Source organism: Cervus canadensis, chromosome X (genome assembly GCF_019320065.1).
Source record: "Cervus canadensis isolate Bull #8, Minnesota chromosome X, ASM1932006v1, whole genome shotgun sequence".
NCBI classification, from domain to species: Eukaryota; Metazoa; Chordata; class Mammalia; order Artiodactyla; family Cervidae; genus Cervus; species Cervus canadensis.
Genome location: NC_057419.1, coordinates 50310706 through 50318540, shown reverse-complemented (window position 1 = coordinate 50318540; position 7835 = coordinate 50310706). Strand labels below are relative to the sequence as shown.

At 44.4% G+C, this 7835-nt stretch overlaps 1 pseudogene; it reads left to right on the top strand.

Moving 5' to 3' along the window:
* Nucleotides 1-830: 830 nt before the first annotated feature.
* The window catches only part of LOC122435541, a 52571-nt pseudogene continuing 45566 nt past the window's right edge, over nucleotides 831-7835 (top strand).

Below are 7835 nucleotides of genomic sequence, written 5' to 3'. Positions count from 1 at the left end.
GTTGACTGGAAGCCTTACAGTTAACATAAACAGTTGATTAACACATATTTTGTATGTTATATCCATTACCTGGGCACTAGTGGTAAAGAATCCAACTGCCAGGGCAGGAGACCATCAAGATACGTGGGTTTGATCCTTGGGTGGGGAAGATCCCCTGGAGGAGGAAATGGCAACCCACTCTGGTATTCTAGCCTGGGAAATCCCATGGACAGAGGAGCCTGGCAGGCTACAGTCGATGGGACCACCAGAGTCAGACACAACTGACAATGCACACTCACTCATGCCTTATATACTGTATCCTTTTTAAAAAATGATTTTATATGTTTTGTGTTTGGTGGGGGGACTGTGCTAAGTCTTTGTTGCTGCATGGAAGTGTTCTCTAGTTGGGATGAGCGGGGTCTACTCTCTAGTGGCAGGCCACACCCTTCTCATTGTGGTGGCTTCTGTTGTTGTGGATCACAGCTTCTAGGGTTTGCGGGCTCAGTCGTTGAAGCTCTGAGGCTCTAGAACACTGGATCAATAGTTGTGGCACACGTGGGTTTATTTGCTCCACAACACGTGGGATCTTCTCAGATCATTGATGGCACCAGTCACTCCTGAATTGCCAGGCAGATTCTTTACCACTGAGCCTCCAGGGAAGCCCCTAAATACTGTATTCGTAAGGTGAGCCAGAGGAAAAAATGTTATTAAGAAAATTCATAAGGAGACACACCTAGTATGGCAGTGGGAGAGATGGTGAAATTTGCAGCCTGCCCCTCTGGGCTCTAGTCCTTGGGCCCCTGTCCCCCCAACCCTTTGGGTGGCCAGCCCATGTCCTGGCGGAGGCCCAAATGGTAGACCTCTACACCACCGTATACAACACAGGCCATGTTAACAAGCTTCAGATGCTTCAGAGGCTGCCCAGCAGCCAGAGCATGGAGGAGCTGGATGAGCTGACGGGCTAGTTGGCCAGAGGGGGACAGGGGTGGGGGGTTAAAGTTGGCACACTGCTTGTCATCACCTCCCATTGCAGCCAGCTAGATATAGTTGAGTACCCGGAGGACCCGAGTGGTGCCAGCATGGTTGCTGGCGGCTCCATACACTTCAATGACGAGAGCATCGAGGGTGCACAGCTGCCGTGGGCCACCTCGGCAGCTGATCACCTGGACGTGGTGCGGAGCCTGCTGCACTGGGGGGCCTTGGTGAGCCGCAACAATCACAGCCAGAATGTCTTCACTTCTGCACATGGCAGTGGACACAGACCACAAATGAGGGCCACTTCTAGGTGGGCAGATCCCCCTCCCTCCAGGTGGTCAAGGTACCCTCGACTGTGGGGCTGACGCAGACAGCTGGGAGTTTGATAACAACACGCCAGTGCACATTGCAAAGCAGAACAACTGCCTGGGGATCACAAATGCCCTGACAGAGGTGGGGGCACACGTGGATGCCATCAGTACTTTCAAGAAGACAGTCTACGAGCTATTACTGCATGAGAAGCTGCTGGCCAAGAGCACCATTCAGCCCTTCAACCACGTGACCCTGTAGTGCATTGCAACTTGCACCCTGGACAAGAACAAGATCCCATACAATGGCTTCACTCCCTAAGAGCTGGAAGCTTTCATCCAGCTGCACAGAAACGGGTGTGAGAGGAAAACCCGGGATGGGCAGGGCCCACACCTGTCCTCGCCCTCTCTGGGGAACACTTGTGGTGGTTGGAAACCAGGCAAGAGCTCATGGGCCTCCATGGCCCCCTCCCCTCATCAGAGAGAGGGGACAAGAATCAATGAGATGTTGGTGGTAGAAGCTTCCAGACCACGTGCTCAGAGAATTGGCTTTCTATGAGTCCCTGCACTCATCCTCCACAAGAAGATTCTCAACCTCCCACACATCCCATCTGCCTGAGTTTTAGAGAATCTTGCCTCTGACCTGGGGCAGAGAGATTGAAGCCATTGCCTTCCTCCCCTACTAGAAACACATGTAGAAGCTGAGAGTTGGGTTCAGCCTCTACCTCTGACCTATCAGACAGGATAGACCCAGCCACCCAGGGCAGTGTTAGAACTGGGGCCCCTGAGAGGGCAAAGTGGGAGAATCCACCTTTCCAGCACATTCTCACCTGCTCCTTCTGCCCTGTTGTGGGTCCAACTCTCTGCCCCCAAGCCACCAGCCCCTTGGGTAGCTTTTGTGACTTGGTGTTCTGTTTATTTACCTGGGGGAGGGGAGCTAGTGCTCACCAGGTGGCTCTGTGGTAAATAATCCACCTTCAAGCAAGAGACACAGGAGATGCAGGTTGGATCCCTGTGTCGGGAAGATCCCCTGGAGAAGGGAATGACCACTCACTCCAGCATTCTTGCCCAGAGAATACCATGGAGAGAGAAGCTTGGTGGGCTATAGTCCATGGTGTTGCAAAGAGTTAGATGCAAGTGTGCACACTCAGGCACAGGCAGCTTACAGGTGTGTTGCAGGAAGTTTTGCTGCCCTACACGTTTGAAAAAAAGATTTTGGGAGGCGGAGATAAGATGGCAGAGGAATAGGACGAGATCACTTTTCCCCTAAAAATTCATCAAAAGAACATTTGAACGCTGAGCAAACTCCACAAAACAACTTCTGATCACAAGCAAGGGACACCAGGTGCCCAGAAAAGCAGCCCATTGTCTTCGAAAGGATGTAGGACAAAATATAAAAGATAAAAAGAGAGATAAAAAAGTTAGGGGTGGTATTTAGAAAGATGGTAACGATAACCCTATATGCAAAACAGAAAAAGAGACACAGAAATACAGAACAGACTTTTGAACTCTGTGGGAGAAGGTGAGGGTGGGATGTTTCAAAAGAACAGCATGTATACTATCTATGGTGAAACAGATCACCAGCCCAGGTGGGATGCATGAGACAAGTGCTCCGGCCTGGTGCACTGGGAAGACCCAGAGGAATCGGGTGGAGAGGGAGGTGGGAGGGGGGATCGGGATGGGGAATACGTGTAAATCTATGGCTGATTCATATCAATGTATGACAAAAAAAAAAAAAAGTTAGGGGTGGAGACCCGTCCCAGGAAGGGAGTCGTAATAGAGGAAGTTTCCAAACACCAGGAAACCCTCACACTGGCGGGTCCGGGGGAAGTTTATGAATCTCGGAGGGCAACCTAACTGGGAGGAAAAATAAATAAAACCCACAGATTACTTGCCTAAAAGCAACTCCCAGCAGAAAAGTACCCCAGACGCTCGCATCCGCCACCAGCAAATGGGGGCTGAACGGAGAGGAGGGGGCGGCATTGCTTAGGAACAAAGGAAGGACTGAGCAATTCCAGAGAAGAGCTAGCTGGCTGTGGACCGGCCCATCCCCCGCCAGAGGCAGGAGGCAGGAGGGAGGGGAAAGGGGCAAACTAGGCCCCAGAGAGACATCCCCTACCAAACTGCAAACAGGCTTCCAGTTTCTAACCAAAGACTTCCTGAGATTCTGGATGGTTGACATCTGCCGGGAGGGTCGCAGCTAGAGACCAGCTCCCCAGAACAGACACAAGGCGCACCGGACCGGCGCGCACAGAAACTGAGGCTGGGACTGCGGAGGGGATAAGGCGCACCGCACCCGGGGAGAGTGCACTCATCAAGCTCCTGGCTGCCTGAGCTGCTTGGGCCGGGGAAGGCACAAAACGCAGGCCCAACCGAGTCAGCGCTTTTGTGGAGTACCCGAAAACTGGAACTGCACGCAACACAGGGCCCACTCCCTATAGGGCAGCCTAGAGCCTGAGCAGTGTAGACGGGGAAAGCACACACGCAGCAAGCGGGGACAACCCAGTGTGGCCAGAACACTGTGAGTACTCCTCACACAGGCCAGTGATATTTGTCTGCAGTGCCCGCCCCTCCCCGCAGCACGACTGAACAAGCGAACCTAAACAAGAGGCCACCTCCACCACTTGTGTCAGGGCGGAAATTAGACATTGAACAGACCTGCAAACAGAAGCCAAATAAGCAAAGGGAACTGCTTCAGAAGTGACAGGTGCAACAGATTAAAATCCCTGTAGTTAACACCGACTACACCGGAAGGGGCCTATAGATATCAAGAAGTGTAAGCTGGAACAAGGAGCTATCTGAAACTGAACCAAACACACACTGCCCACAACAGCTTCAGAGAATTTCCTAGATATATTTTTACTATTTTTTTAACTAAAAATTTTCTCCTTTTTTTTACTTTTAAAATTCCCTATTACTCCTCTATTACTCCTTAATTTTCATTTTCTATTTTCTTTTAAAGTCCTCTATTACTCTTCTATTACTCTTTAAATTTCATTTTCATATATTTTTACTTTTTTAATTAAAAAAAACTTTTTTCTTTTTTTTCTTTTCTTTTATTTTCTTTTAAAGTCCTCTATTACCCCTCTATTACTCCTTAATTTTCATATCAATTTTTGTATATTTTTACTATTTTTCTTTTTAATTTAAAAATTTTTTTAATTTTTTAAATTTTCTTTTAGAAGTCCACTATTACTCCTATATTACCCCTTAATCTTCATTTTCATTTCACTATAACCTTGCAAAGAAAAGACCCTATTTTTAAAGCGAACTTCAAATATATTTCTTAAATTTTTTGTGTTTTTGTTTCTGTTTTTAATATTGTATTTTAAAGAGTCTAACCTCTACTCTAGATTTTTAATCTTTGCTTTTCAGTATTTCATATCAATTTTGGACATTTAAGAATCCAACCTTCAGTACCCATCTTTACTCAGGAGTGTGATGCTTACTCTATCTCCCTTTTGACTCGCCTTTTTCTCCCCCAGATCACCTCTATTTCCTCCCTCCCCCTTCTCTTCTCAGTCCAATTCTGTGAATCTCTGTGGGTGTTCTGGTCTACGGAGAACACTTAGGGAAAAGAGTACTGTGTAGATCTGTCTCTCTCCCCTTGAGTCCCACTTTTTCTCCTCCTGCTCATTTCTACCTCCCCCCTCCCTCTCTTCTTCTTCATGTAACTCTGTGAACTTCTCTGGGTGTCCCTCACTGTGGAGAATCTTTTCACCATTAACCTAGAAGTTTTATTATCAGTGCTGTATAGCTGGAGAAGTCTTGAGGCTACTGGAAGAATAAGACTGAAATACAGAGGCAGGAGACTTAAGCCCAAAACCTGAGAACACCAGAAAACTCCTGACTACAGGGAACATTAAGTAAGAAGAGATCACCCAAAAGCCTCCATACCTACACTGAAACCAACCACCACCCAAGAGCCAATAAGTTTCAGAGCAAGACATGCCATGCAAATTCTCCAGCAATGCAGGAACATAGCACTGAATGTCGACATACAGGCTGCCCAAAGTCACACCAAACACATAGATCCACCTCAAAACTCACTACTGGATGCTCCATTTCACTCCAGAGAGAAGAAATCCAGTTCCACACACCAGAACACTGACGCAAGCTTCCCTAACCAGGAAACCTTGACAAGCCAGTCGTCCAACCCCACCCACTGGGTGAAACCTCCACAATAAAAGGGAACCACAGACCACCAGAATACAGAAAGCCCACTCCAGACACAGCAATCTAAACAAGATGAAAAGGCAGAGAAATACCGAACAGGTAAAGGAACATGAAAAATGCCCACCAAGTCAAACAAAAGAGGAGGAAATAGGGAATCTACCTGAAAAAGAATTTAGAATAATGATAATAAAAATGATCCAAAATCTTGAAAACAAAATGGAGTTACAGATAAATAGCCTGGAGACAAAGACTGAGAAGATGCAAGAAATGTTTAATAAAGACCTAGAAGAAATAAAAAAGAGTCAATTGAAAATGAATAATGCAATAAATGAGATCAAAAACACTCTGGAAGGAACCAAGAGTAGAATAATGGAGACAGAAGATAGGATAAGTGAGGTAGAAGATAAAATGGTGGAAATAAATGAAGCAGAGAGGAAAAAAGAAAAAAGAATCAAAAGAAATGAGGACAACCTCAGGGACCTCTGGGACAATGTGAAATGCCCCAACATTCGAATCATAGGAGTGCCAGAAGAAGAAGACAAAAAGAAAGGCCATGAGAAGATACTCGAGGAGATAATAGCTGAAAACTTCCCTAAAATGGGGAAGGAAATAGCCACCCAAGTCCAAGAAACCCAGAGAGTCCCAAACAGGATAAACCCAAGGTGAAACACCCCAAGACACATATTAATCAAATTAACAAAGATCAAACACAAAGAACAAATATTAAAAGCAGCAAGGGATAAACAACAAATAACACACAAAGGGACTCCCATAAGGATAACAGCTGATCTTTCAATAGAAACTCTTCAGGCCAGAAGGGAATGGCAAGACATACTTAAAGTAATGAAAGAGAATAACCTACAACCCAGATTACTGTACCCAGCAAGGATCTCATTCAGATATGAAGGAGAACTCAAAAGCTTTACAGACAAGCAAAAGCTGAGAGAATTCAGCACCACAAAACCAGCTCTCCAACAAATGCTACAGGATCTTCTCTAGACAGGAAACACAGAAAGGGTGTATAAACGTGAACCCAAAACAACAAAGTAAATGGCAACGGGACCATATCTATCAATAATTACCTTAAATGTAAATGGGTTGAATGCCCCAACCAAAAGACAAAGACTGGCTGAATGGATACAAAAACAAGACCCCTATATATGCTTGTCACAAGGACCCACCTCAAAACAAGGGACACATGACAGACTGAAAGTGCAAGGGCTGGAAAAACAATATTTCATGCCAAATGGGAGACCAAAAGAAACAGTGAGTAGCAATACTCATATCAGATAAAATAGACTTTCAAATAAAGGCTGTGAAAAGAGACAAAGAAGGACACTACATAAAAATCAAAGGATCAATCCAAGAAGAAGATATAACAATTATAAATATATATGCACCCAACATAGGAGCACCGCAATATGTAAGGCAAACGCCAACGAGTATGAAAGAGAAAATTAATAGTAACACAATAATAGTGGGAGACTTTAATACCCCACTCACAACTATGGATAGATCAACTAAATAGAAAATTAACAAAGGAACACAAACTTTAAATTGACACAATGGACCAGCTAGACCTAATTGCATATCTATAGGACATTTCACCCCAAAACAAATCAACTTCACTTTTCTAAGTGCACACGGAACACTCTGCCAGAATAAATCACATCCTGGGCCATAAATCTAGTCTTGGTAAATTCAAAAAAATTGAAATCATTCCAGTCATCTTTTCTGACCACAGTGCAGTAAGATTAGATCTCAATTACAGGAAAAAAAATTGTTAAAAATTCAAACATATGGAGGCTACATAACACGCTTCTGAATAACGAACAAATCATAGAAGAAATCAAAATATGCATAGAAATGAATGAAAATGAAAACACAACAACCCAAAACCTATGGGACACTGTAAAAGCAGTGCTAAGGGGAAGGTTCATAGCATTACAGGCTTACATCAAGAAACAAGAAAAAAGTAAAATAAATAACCTAACTCTACACCTGAAGCAACTAGAGAAGGAAGAAATGAAGAACCCTAGGGTTAGTAGAAGGAAAGAAATCTTAAAAATTAGGGCAGAAATAAATGCAAAAAAACTAAAGAGACCATAGCAAAAATTAACAAAGCTAAAAGCTGGTTTTTTGAAAAAATAAACAAAATTAACAAACCATTAGCAAGACTCATTAAGAAACAAAGGGAGAAGAACCAAATTAACAAAATTAGAAATGAAAATGGAGAGATCACAACAGACAACACTGAAATACAAAGGATCATAAGAGACTACTACCAGCAGCTCTATGCCAATAAAATGGACAACTTGGATGAAATGGACAAATTCTTAGAAAAGTATAACTTTCCAAAACTGAACCAGGAAGAAATAGAAGATCTTAACAGACCCA